This window comes from Sapajus apella, unplaced genomic scaffold (genome assembly GCF_009761245.1).
Source record: "Sapajus apella isolate SASKATOON/1434 unplaced genomic scaffold, GSC_monkey_1.0 scaffold54, whole genome shotgun sequence".
Lineage (NCBI taxonomy): Eukaryota > Metazoa > Chordata > Mammalia > Primates > Cebidae > Sapajus > Sapajus apella.
The window spans coordinates 8436602-8454605 of NW_022436994.1; the positions used below are offsets into that span (position 1 = coordinate 8436602).

Here is an 18004-nt window from a genome sequence, read left to right on the forward strand (position 1 = left end):
GACGAAAACACCAAAAGCAATGGTAACAAATGCTAAAATTGACAAATGGGATCTAATTAAACTAAAGAGCTTCTGCTCAGCAAAAGAAACTATCATCAGAGTGAACAGACAACCTACAGAATGGGAGAAAATGTTTGCAATCTATCCATCTGACAAAGGGCTAATATCCAGAATCTACAAAGAACTTAAACACATTTACAAGAAAAAACAAGCAACCCCATCAAAAAGTAGAGCTTTCTTTCTTAAGAGTCTCAGCATCATTTCTCCTCGATATGATGTGTGTAAATCTTGACATACAAAGAAAGAGAGAAGTGAAGAACCCAACACCAGAAATCAAATGCTTTAAAGTGAAAAAGACACAGGGTCCAGTTGCTCACACTTTATTGTCAAAGAATATCTCATGACCATAATTACCTTCTCACAGGAGCTGAGGAAATGCAGTTTTTCTGTGTGTCCACAAAGAGCAGAGTAAATATTGATGAACATTAGAAAAATTTGCCCAAAAGACCAAGTGTAGTATTTTTTAAATTATTCTTAATATAAATACATATCTTTCAACTTTAGCTTGTTTTTCTATTATTTCCCTTAAGTGGTTTTATGTAATACTGTCATGTTCATATAAGTTTGAGAAAATTATCATTTTCCTATATAACCTACATTTGTTGAAACAAAAAAATGAAAGATTTGCTCCTCTAATTATGTTTCCCTGAAGTGGAAGGGTATATATGTATAGTATAAGAAAGGATGGCAGCAGGTGAAAAGCACAATAATAGAATTACAACCCACACTGAAGTTTTCTGCTTCGAGTGGGTTGGAGGATCCACTCAGTCCAACTTCTCAATGAGAACAACCTGAAAGCTGGACAAATTCCCAAATATATGACCTGCCCACATATAGGTATCGATATAGATGTAGCAACAAAAACTAAAAGAGGAAAAAATTCCAGATGGGAGGCATGGTTCCAGAAGAGTCCCAGGATCCCTGGAAACCCTAGTTGCATCTGCCAGTTTTGAGAAGAAGCCAGAGCTGCAAGACCAGGGTTGAGTGGAGCAAAGGGCAGCTACTCAGGGCAGAGGTTAGACAAGTGAGGGGGCGGGGCTCAAACACAAGGCAGTTTCTCCCTTCAGGTATTTGCTAAACTCTGAAGCTGTGTAGGCTGATGGCCAAATTGCTAAACCACAAAATCTGAAAAGCAGCAGGGAATGCCCTGCCTCCTCCCCGTGTTTGGATGCTCACAAGACAAGGACCCAAGAGAAGAAGAGATACTGGACACGCAGGTGAGAACTGCAAGCCTGGAGGGAGTGAGGAAGCGAAGCGATGTGGAAAATCTGCCACCACTTTCTCTTTGGGACCACTGGCCAGTCTGGGCAAAGCTGAAGGCTAAGTAGCTTTTTATTTTTATTTTTTTACGTGGCTGGCATTCTACCAAAAATTGCTAGCCATGAAAATAGATGGGATTATCTGAAAACCAAAAGAAAAATTGAGGCAGATCTACAGGTGATTATAATTGCAAGTAGCAGTAGACTTTAAAATAACTACTATGACTATTTTTAAGAAAATAGGAAAAGAAGCACAAAATAAGTGAAAAGCTATGAAAATTTTATAGAAATTTTGATTATATGAAGTAGGATGGAATTCATATTTAACAACTGAAGAGTAACACCTGAAATTAAGAACTCTGTACGTGTTGAATAAAAGGCTGCAGAAAAAAAGCAGAATTGATATAGAAATCAGATTCATAGAAACTACACAAATAGAAATACAGAGGGAGGAAAAAGAATTTTAAAGCATCACAAAACATATTAGAGGTGATATGTAGTACATCATCAAAAAGCATAATATTCTGGTCCCAGAGTAATACAGGGAAAATTAGTTAAAAGTAATGTTTTTTACAATGACTAAGAATTTCCCTGAAACTGATGAATAATGTCAAACTATACATTTGAGAAGCTCAGCTAGCTTGAGCAGGGCTTTTAAATAAAAAGAAAAAGAAAAACACACACACACACACACACACACACACACACACACACACATCCCAGATACACAAAATCCAACTATTGCAAATCAAAGCAAGGAAAAGAATAATAAAACAGCCGGAGGAAAAAGGGTGTATTGTTTATAAATTTACAAGTGAAACGCACAGCTGACTTCTCAGAACGGTGGGAGAGGTTAATATGTGAGAAAATACAAAATAAAACTTACTACACAGGCATTAGAAGTAGCATTTTATAGGTTTAAAATGATAATAACTACAACTTACGGTGGTTAACATAAAGCCAGAGTTGACAATAGGTAATATATACATAATTCCAGTCATAAGAGGATTAGAAAATAGTAAAAGTAATAATTTGGTTCATAGTTTTTATTTTGTAATATCCAGGCTGCCAAAAAAAAGTATACTCAAAGATGAAAGATAAAACACCAGTATAGCAGTAAATCAATTAAATGCAGAAGGTCTGTGTACAATTTCAAACAAAAATCACAGCAGGGTTTTTAGTATAAATTAGCATGCTGATTCTAAAAGTGTATATGGAAATATAAAGGCAAAATGCATTCAAGGAAATGTTGAAGTAAAACAAACTTGCAGCACTTGCAGTTCCAGATAATAATGCTCATTAAAATTTGGCAGTAATCAATAAATGAGGTAGTACAGCAAATACAGACACATGTACCTAAGGCATATCTCTTTTCTATTTCAAGATAGCATTTAAAGCCCATATTGGAGGCCTAAAAGAGGTGGAATTCAAACTGTGGAAAATCCAATTAACAGATTTGGATGAAATACCTGAAAACCTCTACCTAGACTTCAAGGATAACAGAGAGAAAAACATAAGTGAGGATTGCCACATTATAGGCAAATTCCATGAAAATGAGCAAAACCTGACCACATTCTTACAAAACATTTAAACTAGGGAAATAAAAATATTTCAAGTAGGAGAAAATACCAATTTTGACCCAAATAAACATCTGCCTGGCCTTAAGGTATTCCCAGAAACACTAAAAAATAGAGCAATGTGCAAAGATTTTAGAAGGCAAAAGTGGTAGACATATTAACTTTCATTATTATATATGTGTGTGTATGTGTGTATATATGTATGTATATGTACTTATGTGTATGTATGTATTTATATCTATTAAGAAATGTTACCCCCTCAAATGAGAAATGAAGAAAAATTAGATATTAAGACATGGAATAACCGATAGTGAATAACAAAATCATTTTAACAAGAAAAGGCAAAATAAATACTGCCAGTTATTTTAGACCATCAAGAAACAGGGAATTCCCCTGCCACATAAACTGTTTCAAGAATACAAAAATAGCAAAAGCTTTCCTTTTCCTTGTATGTTAACATGCTCCTAATTCTTCATTCATTCCATTTACTGACCAAAAAAAAAAAGGTTTAAATTAAAATTTCAAGCCTAAATCATTCAAAACTGGAAATGAAAAATGAAAAACGAAGCAAGTATAATTCTTGAATACAAAATCCAAAACTAAGTTATGAGCAGGCAATGTATATTCATGGATGAAAGAAAAATTTCATTTTGATAGCGTATGTGAAATAATAATCCCTAAGAACAGAAATAAAGATATAGACAACCAGTAGGCATTTGAAAGCATGTGAATTTCACAGGTTGTTAAACTAACAATTACAATACGGAATAGCATGACATTCGGCATTCATCTTAAATTGAAGGGACTTCCTGTTCCAGTTTGACATATAAAGAGCTTAGAAGTCATCAGCCCCATCCTCACAACCAGAAAAAAGATGAAAAAGCTGATATCAGCAATTCTTCTTTTTGTCTTGGAAGAAGCTAAGGGATGGGGAGAACACCTTAGTGAGGATTGGAATTATACCAGACTTCTCTTCAGAAATAAGACCAACAAGAAGAAAGTGGAGCAAAACTTTTAAAGCTTTGAAAGAAGTGGTTTTGCGGGCTGGGCCCAGGGTTCCCATGCTGTGTGCAGCCTACGGATTTGGTGCCCTATGTCCTAGCCACTACAGCCATGGCTGAAAGGGACTAACATAGCTAACATAGAGCTTGGTCTGTGGGTTCAGAGGGTGGAAGCCCCAGGCATTGGCAGCTTCCACATGGTGTTGAGCCTGTGGGTACACAGAAAAGAAGAATTGAGATTTGGGAACCTCTGCTTAGATTTCAGAAGATGTATGGAAATGCCTGGATGCTCAGGCAAAAGTTTGCTGGAGGGTTGGGGCCCTCAAGGAGAACCTCTGCTGGGGAAGTGTGAAAGGAAAATGTGGAGTTGGAGCCCCCACACAGAGTTCCTACTAGGGAACTGCCTAGTGGAGCTGTGAGAAGACCACTGCCCCTACACCCCAGAATGGTGTCCCTACACTGACAGCTTGCACTGTGCGCCTGGAAAAGCTGCAGGCAGACAACACTACCCTGTGAAAGTAGCCTGGAGGCATACTGTACCCTACAAAGCCACAGAGGCAGAGCTGCCCAATACCATGGGAACCCAACTTTTTCATCAGTGTGACCTGGATGTGAGACCTGGAGTCAACAGAAATCATTTTGGTGCTTTAAAATTGCACAGCACTGCTGGATTTCAGACTTGTGTGGGGCCTGTAATCCGTTTGTTTTGGCCAGTTTCTCCCATTTGAAATGGCTGTATTTGACCAATACCTGTACCCCCCACTGTATCTAGGAAGTAACCAGCTTGTTTTTGATTTTACAGCCTCATAGGCAGAAGGGACTTGCCTTGTCTCAGATGAGACTTTGGACTATGGACTTTTGGGGTAATGCTGAAATGAGTTAAGAGTTTAAGCGACTGTTGGGAAGGCATGATTGGTTTTGAAATGTGAGTACGTGAGATTTAGAGGGGCCATGGGCAGAATAATGTGGTTTGGCTGTGTCCCCACCCAAATCTCAACTTGAATTGTATCTCCCAGAATTCCTATGTGTTGTGGGAGGGGCCCAGGCGCAGGTAACTGAATCATGGGGCCCATATTTCCTGTGCTATTCTCATGATAGTGAATAAGTCTCATGAGATCTGATGGGTTTATCAAGGGTTTTTGCTTTTGCTTCTTCCGCACTTTCCTCTTGCCACTGCCATTTAAGAAGTACCTTTCACCTCCTGCTATAATTCTGAGACTTCCCCAGCCAATGTGGAACTGTAAGTGCAATTAAACCTCTTTTTGTTCCCAGTTTTGATTATGTCTTTATCAGCAGCATGAAAACGAACTTATTAATCTTGCTAGAGTTTTTCTAAAATCTTTAAGAAGAATTAGTTACTGTTTCCCTAATATTCTTTAATGATTTTCTGTTTTCAATTTTATTGATCTGTGTTCTTGTTTTTATTACTTCCATCTTTCTGCTTGAATTCAGTTGACTTTGCTCTTCTTTTTCTAGGTTTTTGGAAGGAGACTAGATCAAGACTCTTTCTTCTCTTCAAAATGTATACATTTAGTGACATAAATTTCCTCCCCAATACTGCTTCAGCTGTGACTCACAACCACTGACAAATTGTATTTTCATTTTTACTCAATTCAATCATTTTAGACTTATTTTTTGTCCGTGAACTGTATGAAAATGTGTTGTTGGTTTTTAGTTGTTAGGAAATCTATTGTATTTTTGTTACTGATTTCTACTTTGATTCCATTGTCATCATAGTGCACACTCCGTATGCTTTCAATTATTTTTAATGTGTTGAGATTTTAAAATTATACTTGAAGTGAGTTTTCCATACATTGCATATAGTTTGCCCACGTTCATGAAATCTGTCAATCCCTGTCCTGTACCTGATGTATTAAGACCATTTGCAGTAAATGTAATTACTGCTGTTAGAACTTAAATCTGCCATTTTATTTTTTGTTTTCTTTTTGTTCTGTTTTCATTTTGTTGATTTTTTCTGCCTTACTGAAGTAGTTTTAGAATTTTATTTTGATTTATCTATAGGGTTTTTGAATGTATCTCTTTGCCTTGCTACTTCAGTAGTCAATTCCATTATTCCATTACATATACATTATTAAATTGCCATCACAGTGTGCTCATGCCATCATTTTGCCAGTACAAAGTACAGAAATCTCATCTACTTTTACTGTCTGCCCTCCCCTGCTTACAATGTAATTGTACATTTATAATATGGTTGTCTGTTGCATTTACCGATTCATTTGTTTATTTTCTTCACTTCTGACATTCCTGTGTTCTTTGTTTTGTCATGTCTTTCTTGTTTAGAGAATTTCCTTTAGCCTTCTTTTTATGGTAGATCTGCTAGCAAAGCATTTTCTCTTGTTTTCCCTCCACCTCAGAATGTTTTGCCTTCCCCTCCATTCCTGAGGGGTATTTTTGCTTGATAAGTAATATTGGTTGACAGTTTCTTCTTTCAGCACTTGAACAATGCTTTGCCCCACTTCATCTTTTCTCCATGGTTTCTGACAGAAAATCTGCTGTCGTATGAATTCTTTTCCCCCCATAGAGAAGGTGGCATTTGTCTTTGAATACTTTAATGATTTTCATTTGCCGTTAGTTTACAGAAGTTTAACTGTGGTTTTATTTGAGTTTATTCCGTTTGGTGTTTGTCCCACTTCTCAAATCTGTAGCCTGACATCTTTTGTCCAGTTTAGAGACCTTTCAGCCCTTTTTTCTTCCAGTACTTTTATAGCATTATTTTTTATTTCCTCTCCTTCTGGGACTCTGGTAACAAGAACAATATACCTTTTGTGATAGTTCCACAGGTCCCTGAGGCTGCCTTTTTTCTGAGATGGACTTTCACTCTTGTTGCCCAGGTTGGAGTACAATGGCGTGATCTCGGCTCACAGCAACCTCTGTCTCCCAGGTTCAAGTGATTCTCCTGCCTCAGCCCTTCAGGTAGCTGGGATTACAGGTGTGCAGTACCACATCCAGATAATTTTTGTATGTTTATTAGAGACAGGGTTTCACCAAGTTGGCCAGACTTTTCTAAAACTTCTGACCTCAGGTGATCCACCCTCCTTAGCCTCCCAAAGTGCTGGGATTACAGTATGAGCCACCACACCTAGCCCCTGAGGCTTTTTTATTTTTATTTTTTCCAGTCTATCTCTCTGTGCTTTCGATGGAATATTTCCTATTGTTCTATTTTGAGGTTCACTAATTCTTTCATCTATTCCCTCCATTCTGCTGCTGAGCCCATCCATGGAGTACTTTTAAATGTTGCTTTTTATATATTTCTGTTCTAACATTTCCATTTGGTTCATCTTTATAATGTCAATTTACTTGCTGAGGTTTTCTATTTTTTTTTATTTGTTTCAATCACATTTGGTATTGTTCTTTGAAGCATTTTTATGAAAGTTGCTTCAAAATCTTTGTCAGGGATTCTAAAACCTGTCACTCAGCATTGACATCTACTGATTTTCTTTTCAAGTGGAGACTTCCTGGTTTTTGTATGACAAGTAATTTTTTGTTGAAACATGAATGTTTTCATTATTATATTCTGAGACTTTGGATCTTCCGGAACCTTCCATTTCACTTGACTTCCTTTGACACCACTCTGGCAGGGGAAGGGAGGGAACTACTTCATTATTTCCAAGTAGACTGGAAGTACAGACTCCGCACTTGGTCTCTGCTGACCCCTGAGGGTGTGTGCTCCTCATTACTGCTAGGTGGGTATGGAAGTTCTGCCTCCCAACTTGTCCCCTATTCACACCTCCTTGGCTGAGGTGAACATGAGTTCCTTTTTATTGTTCCCCACGCAGCCTAGACCGACACCCCTCAGGTAGTCTCACTACTGCTGGGCCTGGTGAAAGTCCTAACTCTCTTTGAAGCCTCCTTTGACACCACCCCAGTGGAGAAGCAGACTGGCACTCTGTTACTGTCAAGTGAGGCGGAAGTCCATGTTCCCCATATGGTCTCCACTGAGACCACTCGGGGTCAGGATCACTACTTCTTGGCAGGGATGAAAGTCATGGCTTCCATCTCAAGCTGGCACCGCTCAGTTAGGGGGTGTGGGTGGGTGCTATTGCCTGGAGACTGTGAAACTATGAGCTCCTTCTTGACCTTTCCTGACCTGGGTGGGGGTGAGGCCACTGTTTTTTCTGTGGCATTTGGTTTGAGTAGATTACGTTTTGTTTAAAAGTGTTATTTTTGTTATGCTGCCCCTTTCCTAGTTCTTTAGCTAGACAGAGTAGGGCTTGGGTGGAGGGAGAGATTTAGTCTGTGCCAGTTAACATTTCTGAGTTGCTGGCTTCTTCATCTCCAAGTCTTAGATACATGAAGCAAAATGAAAACACAGGGAACTCACCATCCCATTGTTTCTAGGTCCCTGTGTTCCTATATATATATATATATATATATAGACAGTTACAGTTAACAGGAAAAATGTCCACTCCATCTTCTGAAAATAGAAGTAAATTGTGATTTTAAAATGTAAAGTATCACAAAATGTACATAATGATAGTGCAAATTTGAAAGTCCCTCATCCATGGGAAAAGACAACTGTTTTATAGCCATGGTAACAAATAAACGCCAGAACTGGTTTTAATCCTGCCTGATCCATCGATGACAACACACCTTAATCCAATCAATTAATGACTGAAAACACCACAGGAAGTCAGCCGGTTAGTGACACTATGCTCTAAGAGAGTGGCAGCTTCCTTCCAGCGAACGTACTTCTCAGTCCTGCCAGTTCATCACAGTTGTGCCTAATAATCTGTTTCTAAGGCTGTTGACAGCCCACTGCTATCACTGTAACCAAGACAACCGCAACCAACATTAACCTGATACAGTTTTAGACTAACATGCAGCTCTGCTCAGTGAGACTGTCCTGAATAAGCACAGCACTTCCTTAATTAAGTAAGCAATAAACTCAGCTTTTTTTCTGTTTTGAAGTTGTTTATTCTTTCTTGGACAAAAGATAGTCTGTAATGAGGATGGGTTATGTATCCTTCTGATTTAGAAAATGAAAGTTCACCCAGAGGACCCAGAGCCCTTCTTCTCTATGTTAGGCTCTTTGCCGTCTACCCTTTGCCTAGCTCCCTTCACTCCCAAGCATGGTTAGACTGCTAAGAAACGATCATTAGTTAGAGGAATTAACAAACTTGATGCAGTAATTAAAAACAAACAAAACAAAACAAAACAAAACTTTCACTTCTTCATTTGGAAGAAACATTCTCCTTTCCCTGGTTCCATATGGCTGTGTGGGTCAGTAAATTCAGACCTCATTATAGACTCTCTCTCTCTCTCTCTCTCTCTCTCTCCCCCCCTCGCTGCCCGTCTCTGTCTCTCAGTTTCTCTACCTCTGTCTCTGTCTCTCAGCTTCTCTCTCTCTCTCTCTCTGTGGTGTGTGTGTGTGTGCGGTGTGTGTATCTGTAGTCACATCTAGACATTATCTCTAAGGAAATAAAATAAAATTAGAATTAGAATTAGTAAATCATTTGTTCCTATCTAATTTTTGCCAAAATTTTATGTCAGGAAATGTGAAAAAGTTGAAGAGTTAATACATTTTTACATTGGTATTGATTGGAAGGCAGGTTAAAGCATTAATGCAACTCTGGAATAATGTCTTCTAAAGTCCTTCCACCTCTCTGTATCTCCCTATAAGGCAAACCAGCAAGCGCTACACTGCCCACTTCTGTCAGGAAGAGATTAGAAAGGATAAAGGGGCAGAAAATAAGCAACAGATTTATTTGTTTATCAGCAGTAGGTAGACCATGCCTGGAAAAATGAATGGACTTGTGGACTTCTCTTCCTAGACCATATAGTAGAAATGGGATGGATGTATTGAGCTAGGTCCATGCTGTCTATATCAATCCAAACATACAGTTATTGCTTCCCCTTGGCTGAACATGGAAAATACATGAAGATAGATAAATTAGGACTCTTCTGTTAATATACTGTCACACCAAATGTGGTAAGTGCCATATTGACATTAACGGTCTTCTGAAAGTGGAAAATAAGAAAACATCATTTCTGAAGGGGTGTAAACCAGAAGGCTGCATAGATGAAGTAATATTTGTGGCTTTGAAGGATCCATAGAATTTTAACAGCAAAATATACAAGAAAGGTAAGTAGGTAAGAATGATGTGGGATTGTGGAGTGAAGTGTGGTTCTGGTGGCTGGGCCCCCTTAAATCTAAATCAGGATCAAGAAAGACAAGAGATGACACAGGGCAGGCAGGTTGCAGCCATATTATGACCTGCTTTGCTTAAAAAGATAAAGAAATTTGACCTGATCTACAGGTAATGAGAAGCCATGGAAGAGAAGTGGGCATGAGCAATCTGGTCATACTCTTGTCTAGAAACTGGAAAGGAATAGGTAGATACCAGAGGCGGGGAGCCCACTGGAAGACCACTATTCCAATAGCGCAGGTGAAAAATGAGCTGTGAAAGCTGAGGGGTGTGTGAGAGATTTCAGAGATGGGATGAAGGAGATCTCATTCATTTAGGATTTAGAAGGAAGGATCACATTAATGGTTCACGGTAGAAGGCAAAATTAAGTTATTTAGGATTAAAGGGAGGAGACAGATTTCCAGCCTTGACAGCTGGATGAACACTATTCAGTTAATCAAGCTAGAATAGTTCCACTGAAAAACAACTGATCAAAAGAAGCTAAATAGAGGGCTTCCTATTTTCATCCCATTTATCAAAAAGTTGTTGTTCTACACTTGGTATGCTCTTTTCTAAATGCATGGGCTTTCAAATTCTAACGTTCACTCCACTTTTTGCCTTGCCTGACTTTGGACAAAAATGCCAATCTGCTGCTTTAAATAAGAGGTAAAGTCACAATAAATAATCTTTGAATTTTACTGTTTTGCTGTTGAATACATAAGCATTCATAACAACACAAACCTGAAGGCTACTATTTGATACAAATAAGATAATATTGAAATTGAATTTTGCACCTAAGAGTCACATAATGAAAAATTTTGCTATCTTTCTTCTCTGCAGCCAAGTTCCAGGCTCCTGTCTTATAGAGAAGTTGGCTGCCTCATTCATGTTCATCTCAATTTCCTTTATCTTTTAAATTCTTAGCACTCACTTGTTCTGGGAAGCATGACATTTGGGGGATGGTTATTCCCTCCACATTTGCAGCCCTGATTGGAGTTTAGTCCCGGTTAAGCATCTGGGCTCCATCTTCAGAAGCTTTCACAATATGACCCGGTTTTTCTCCTAAAATGACTTTGTTATCATCCCGAATGACAAAGTCCCAAGGCTTCTCCAGACCTTTATAGGGGATTTAAAAGTAACTGCTGTTGAAAGTTGCAGAAAATGCCAAAGAAATCATTAACTCACTGCAGTGAGTTGCCAAACAAACAGAATTGCTGGTGTCCCACAGACTTCAAAGTGCTTTTTAGCTTATGACTAAAGGTACTAAGGGAAATATTGGATGGGATTTTAGGGCTTTTTTTTTTCTTTAGTTGTTATTGTTACAATTACACTTACATTTCCAGAGCAGTTCTATGAGAAAATCCAAATTCTCAGGAGATTTGAAATCTGATCAAAAGAAAAAAAAAAAGAGAATATATTGGATGTTTTTGTTCAAAAAATCCATCGCCCAGCCACAATTCTAAAAAGTATCAAAAGAGGATATTTTGTATATGATTGAGTATGTTGTGTATGTAAATCCACAAACATTTCAAAAGGGAGGACTTCTCAATATTGGTCAAGTTACTTGACCTCTTTGAGCCCCAATTGCCTCACCTTTATAACGTTAACCACAATTATTTGTTGTAAGATAATATATAAGTTTCTCTGACAGTGTCCAGGCAGTATTTGATGAGAACAAAGTGACAAGCAAAGACTAAAGTGAAAAGCATACATAAAAAAGTAAGCCTCATGCAATGGGCCTATGGCACCTGGCTTGGTGCGGCTGCACCTTCATTTCAGCAACACCAGTATGTGCAAACTAACATCTAGCTCTGACCTGCTCATTGGAAAGGAAATCCATGGACAATGAGCAGAAGATCTTCTAGGATATAATTAGACGGCCTGCATTCCTATCTCGACCCTATTATCAGTTTTGTGACCATGAGCATGTTAATTAACCTCTCTGGGCTTCACTTCCCTTGTCTGTAAATCAGTATATTAATAGTAACTGGCTTAGAAGACTGTTTTAAGCATCAATAAAGACTTAGCACATAGCATAGTCCCTGGCACATTTAAAATGTGTAGTTATTTATTTTCAAGTTGACATTCATGTCCTTCCACTGCAGTTATTTTGAGGGACCTCATTATTTTTCCCCAACAATGGTCTTACTGTGCCTGCATCTCATTTCATAGGAGGAAAAGAACACTTACTGGCCCGGTGCGGTGGCTCACGCCTGTAATCCCAGCACTTTGGGAGGCCGAGGCGGGTGGATCACGAGGTCAAGAGATCGAGACCATCCTGGCCAACATGGTGAAACCCTGTCTCTACTAAAAATACAAAAAATTAGCTGGACATGGTGGTGCATGCCTGTAGTCCCAGCTACTGGGGAGACTGAGGCAGGAGAATTGCTTGAAACCGGAAAACAGAAGTTGCAGTGAGCCAGGATAGTGCCACTGCACTGCAGCCTGGCGTTAGAGCGAGACTCTGTCTCAAAAAAAAAAAAAAAAAAAAAAGAACACTTACTGCAATGACAGATTTTATTGGGCCAGACTTGCCAAAATAACAACCAAATATGTGATAAGTATGTGTGCACAGGTCACTGATAGAAAGATAAAGAGAGGGAAGAAAAGGGGAAGACAAAGAGGCATTCTTATTTTGTAAATATAAGAAAATACATACTTTTTTTTACACAAAATAACTACAAAACAGAAAAAGAAAATCACTAAGTCCACATGTCTAAAAATATCTCAATGCAGAATATCAATATCAATTGCTTCACACCAATGACTCATAAATTGTGAGAGGAATTTATAGGAAATAGCATTTGAATATGAGTAGACAAACTAAAATACATATGCTGATCATATCATAATGATACTGCTTTCAATATTTAAGGAGATATTTACATCCATTTTATTTGTAGTTACTGTTGTTTGCTAACATTGACCTAAATGTCTTGCTTAGATTTCTCTTTAATATTCATCCTAAATTCATACTTTACTTTCATTTTACACACACACACACACACACACACACACAGACACACAAGCCAGGCACACAAATGATATAATCCATATTATTTGTCTGAAAGTTGTTTTGTCTCCTGGAACTTTTAGTTTATATTGTATTTTTGGAATAATGAGTTTGTATGTGTATAGGCATGAAAGCATCTGTCTGGATACTCCAAGTGTTGGAGCCATCTTTCCCCAGAAGACGAAGTCAGCACAGAGAAGAGGCCACGAAACCACAGGCAGACCTGGTTTCCTAATCACTAAACAAAATCCCTTTGAGCTTTCTTTACTTATATAATGCAAAATCATTTCAGCCAATTTCTGTTTGGATTTTTTACTATGCACACCATTACCACTAAAGATGGCAACCTGAGTGATCTAGAGAAGGCCCTTTACACACACACACACACACACACACACACACACACTCACTGCACTGGATTTACAAAGAGTAACGTTCAAATTAAAAGTCTATCCTAACAGGAAGAAGTAATGTTGAAATTCTAGAACCCACTTTAATGAATGTAATAATGTTATGCCAGAAATCATTAGCAAAATTCCAGGTTGCCTGATGAGAAAAGAGTCACACAAAACCATCCATAGGAAAACTGAGTCTAGTTCATGTGTTACCTTCTGTCTCCTGATTCCAGACCTTATCTTCCTCTGATGCACAGATGGTTCCCAACTCCAACAGACCAGATGCTTGGCCGTTGACAAGATTCTTATTTCAGTCAATAAGACCCATCCCATATTTTTCACTATATAGTAAAGAACTCCCTGTTATTTCTGTGTCTTCAATATGTGTGTTTTGCCATCAAGTTCTTACAGAACCTGGCATAATACGCTAAAGAAGCAGGGACCCTGCACCATGACCATGGAGTAAAATATTGATGGATATGAAATGACAACTTGGTTCGTACTTTGGAGCAATACACTAGTTCAGGAAAGTGCGTATTTGTTACATCGGCCACAGAGATCTGACTGAGGACATTAAAGCCAAAAGGTGTATCAAAACCAATTACTTGTTCTTCTATGTTCTGTTAATGACAGTGATGGTGGGGTAAGTGCAAGGTGTTAGATATTGTGCTCTAAAACTTAATTCTGTTTTAACACCAACTAACGTCGATATGGTGGCTCAATACTGATGCATGATGCCCACCTCCTAAATCTAGCAAAGTAGGCTGGAAGCATACCCATATTCTTAGGAATTCCCTCCTAGATGAAGGTCACAAATCAATCAACACACTGGTACATTGACAATGTATATTTCTCCTCCATCCCTCAACAACAAGAAAACTCATAGTCTCTTTCAAAGCAACATTACCATAGAGCGTCTGAACAAGAAGTCAGTCTTTTGAGGAGGAGCTTCCTAGTGCTATGCTACTCTTTCTGAGATGAGGATGAAATAAATGTATGGGATAGTTAACTTGTGGCTTCCCTTACTCAGAAACACTCTTAGCTTCCTTTCCATAAGCAATTTCTTCCCCTGAAACAAGAACAGATTCTTTAATGATCTCAGGAGTTACTCTGAGACAGAAAATTTTATAGAAACTTTAAAAGTTTTACAGAAAATTTTTAAAAATGGAAGTGACTGAAAATCAAAATACAATGTGTTAAAATATGTAGAATGCTGCTGAAGCAACTCTGAGAGGAAAATTTATAGCACCAAATTCTTACATTTGAAATGAGAAAAGGCCTTAAACCAATAATGTAAGTTCCTACCATAAAAATCTGAAAAATAAAGACCAAAAAGCAAATAAGCAAACAAGAGAGAAAATAAAGAAAAGGTCGGAAATCAATAAACAAAGATAGGAAAATAACAGAGAAAAACAATAAAATGAAAAGCTGGTTCCTGGAAAAGTATCATTGAAACTGATTATTAATATGTAACAATATAAAAAGAAAAAAAAGTCAACAATAAATGAAATTGGAGATATCACTAAAAACACTGTAGCCATTAAAAAGATAATAATAAGGGATGATTATGAAAAAAATATATGCTGATGAACTTGGAAACTTAGAAAAAAATGAACAGTTCCTCAAAACCCACAAACAACAAAAACTAAATCAAGATGAAATAGATAATCTGAATATTGCCTTAAGTTTTACAGATTTCTTTTAAAATAGTTCTTTGTCTTATTGGCACCTTCCTTTTCATACCCAGGCTGGTTAAAACCAAATAAAACAACACAGCGAAACTCAGATGCTCTACTTCAACATGCCTTACCTTTTCGCATGACTTAGTAGAACAGCTTGCAGTGTATACCTATAGGAGGTCATACAGTTGTGTGATCTGTTACCTATTATTTCAGAGTAACCTGCAGAATACCTGTAAAGTTAGGGAGAATCTGGCAGTCCTCTACACTTTCATCATTCTGTACAAAGACTCCTTTATACTTTCATCATTATTTGTGTAGAAGGAAGAAAATAGAGAGCTCAGATCACACCTCCTACTGAAAACACAACCTCAACTGTGTGTGGGGTCTGTTGTAGAATCCAGTTCAGTGTTCAAAGCCGCATCAGTCCTAAGAGTTTTTTCTAATCATTAAGAAAGACCTGCATAACAGAGTTATGGTAGAGGCTTCATTCTAGTGCTCACACAAGTGAGGTCCAGTCTGCCTGATAAAGCCTTCTCACTTCCAGGGGTGTTAAAAGTCTGTATCTTCTCTTAAGAAAAAAAAAAAAACAGTCATGAACAAGTCAATAAACTGCCCTGCAATTCACCTTTGCAAAATTTGGTGAAATGTTGAAATCAAAGTAGAAGTTTGCTCAGACTCCTAGCAGAAACAAACCAACCAAAAGACCTATTTACAGGAGGATGAAAGTGTGAGCCTAGACGTCAATATTTCTATAACATCTATATCTAGATTCTAGATTCCAATATCTAGAAAAGAGCAAAAGGCAAATTGTAATACATGAAGGCAAGAAATATGAGTGGGAGCCCATGGGTAGGTTAGCAGAGGACAGAAATTGATTGCATACACTTAGATATTAAAATGAAAAAATTCTGATTATAAAACAAGTCAACTTACTATTTACAAAAGAATACAAGCCAAGCTTTTAACATGGAAACAAGAAACCAGAACAAAGTGACATTGCAGATTTGGGAAAGAACCAAGCAAAAATTCTGGAACTGAAAATACTAAGAATGAAATTAAGAACACAAAAGAAAGCTAATAAACACAACTGAAGAGATTGTAGTAAACCTGAATGTGGAACGAAAGCCCATAGAGAGACAGAAATTTAGAAGCTACGAATAAAGGGCAAAATATAGACAAGGAATGCAGTGGCCAGTCTAACCTATATTTAGTTGGCATCCCAGAAGGAACAAATGAGGCAGAGGTGATTTTTTTTTTCTGAAGTGGTAATGGCAGCAAATATTCAAGAACTAATAAAAGATACCACTTCATAAATTCAAGAATCCCCAGAAACCAACACAATTCCCATATAGACACACTATGTTATAGAAAGAACTAGGGCAGTAAGAACAGACATCAACACTGAGGTTTGCAGCAAAAAAAGGCAGGCATTTATTTGCAGATGCCAAACAAAGAGGACCAGGCAGCTCATGCTTAAGTGTTGACCTCCCTGATTCCTTAAAAGTAAAGGTTTTTAAAGGTAGTGTAATGGCCCAGTGGGTTCACCTTGCCTAGACAGAGCCAATTTATCAAGACAGGGTAACTGCAATAGAGAAAGAACAATTCATGCAGAGTTAGCTGTGCAGGAGAGAGGAGGAGTTTTATTATTACTCATCAGTCTCCCTGAGCATTTGGGAAACAGAGTGTTTAAAGATAACTTGGTGGGTTGGGAGAAGCCAGTGCATTTACCAAGGCGCACGAAAAAGCCAGTGAGCTACGACTGCTGATTGCTTGGGTCAGAAATGAAATCACAGGGAGTCGAAGCTGTCTTCTTGCCTGGAGTCTGTTTCTGGATGGGGGCCACAAGAGCAGATGAGCCATTTCATCAATCTGGATGGTGCCAGCTGAACCATCAAGTGCAGGGTCTGCAAAATATCTCAAGCATTGATTGTAGGTTTTACAATGATGATGTTATCTCTAGACGCAACTTGGGGAGAGTCAGAATCTTGTAGCCTCTAGCTGCATGACTCCTAAACCACAAGCTCTGGTAAGCCTTCTTTCGAGCCCAGCTCTTCTCCACCTGTTCCCAAGCAAATACAAACATGACAGACAGGCAAATGGAATAAAAATTTAAAATCTATTGGTACGTTGTATACAGATCTAACTCACAAAGACACACAAAGACTCAAAATAAAGGGATGGTTGGAAGATTTACCAATTAAATGGAGAGAAAACAAAAAACAAACAAAAAAAAAAAAAACAGGAGTTGTAACTTTTGTCTCCAACAAAATAGACTTTAATAGTAACAAAGACCAAAAGAAACAAAGAAGGACATATAATGGTAAAAGGATCATGCAACAACAGGAGTTAATGAACATAAATATATACGTACCCAACATAGGAGTACCCAGATACATAAGACAAGTTCTTATTGACTTATAAAGAGATTTGGACTCCCGCACAATAATAGCGGGAGATTTTGACATCGCATTGTTAATATTCGATGGATCAATCAGATGGAAAATTAATAGGGACATCTATGATTTGAATTTAGACCTGGAATAAGTAAACTCAGGGGATATCTATAGAATTCTCCACCCCAGGTCTACAGAACATACATTTTTCTCAGTATCATATTACACCTATTCTGAAAGTGACTACATAATTGGAAGTAAATTACTCTTCAGTATTTGCATAGCATCTCACAGACTTAAATGAAACATTGGTTGGCTGTTTGTTATTTTCTTCCCTTATTCCTTCCTGTCTCTGTTGTTAAGTACAATTATTGGCATAAAAGAGGTTTTTAATACCTTTTTAAGATTGCATTCTAGCCTGGGCCATAGAGCAAGAATCCTGTTCTCTCTCCTCCTTTTTCTTTCTCCTTCTTTCTTT

General features: G+C 37.9%; 1 long non-coding RNA gene across 1 annotated transcript; it reads left to right on the forward strand.

The window, feature by feature from the left end:
* Positions 1-1057: 1057 nt before the first annotated feature.
* On the forward strand, positions 1058-12076 carry LOC116527469. The gene is made up of 2 exons (XR_004258557.1): positions 1058-1277; positions 11695-12076. It is a non-coding gene; the product is annotated as an uncharacterized LOC116527469 (long non-coding RNA).
* Positions 12077-18004: the final 5928 nt, after the last annotated feature.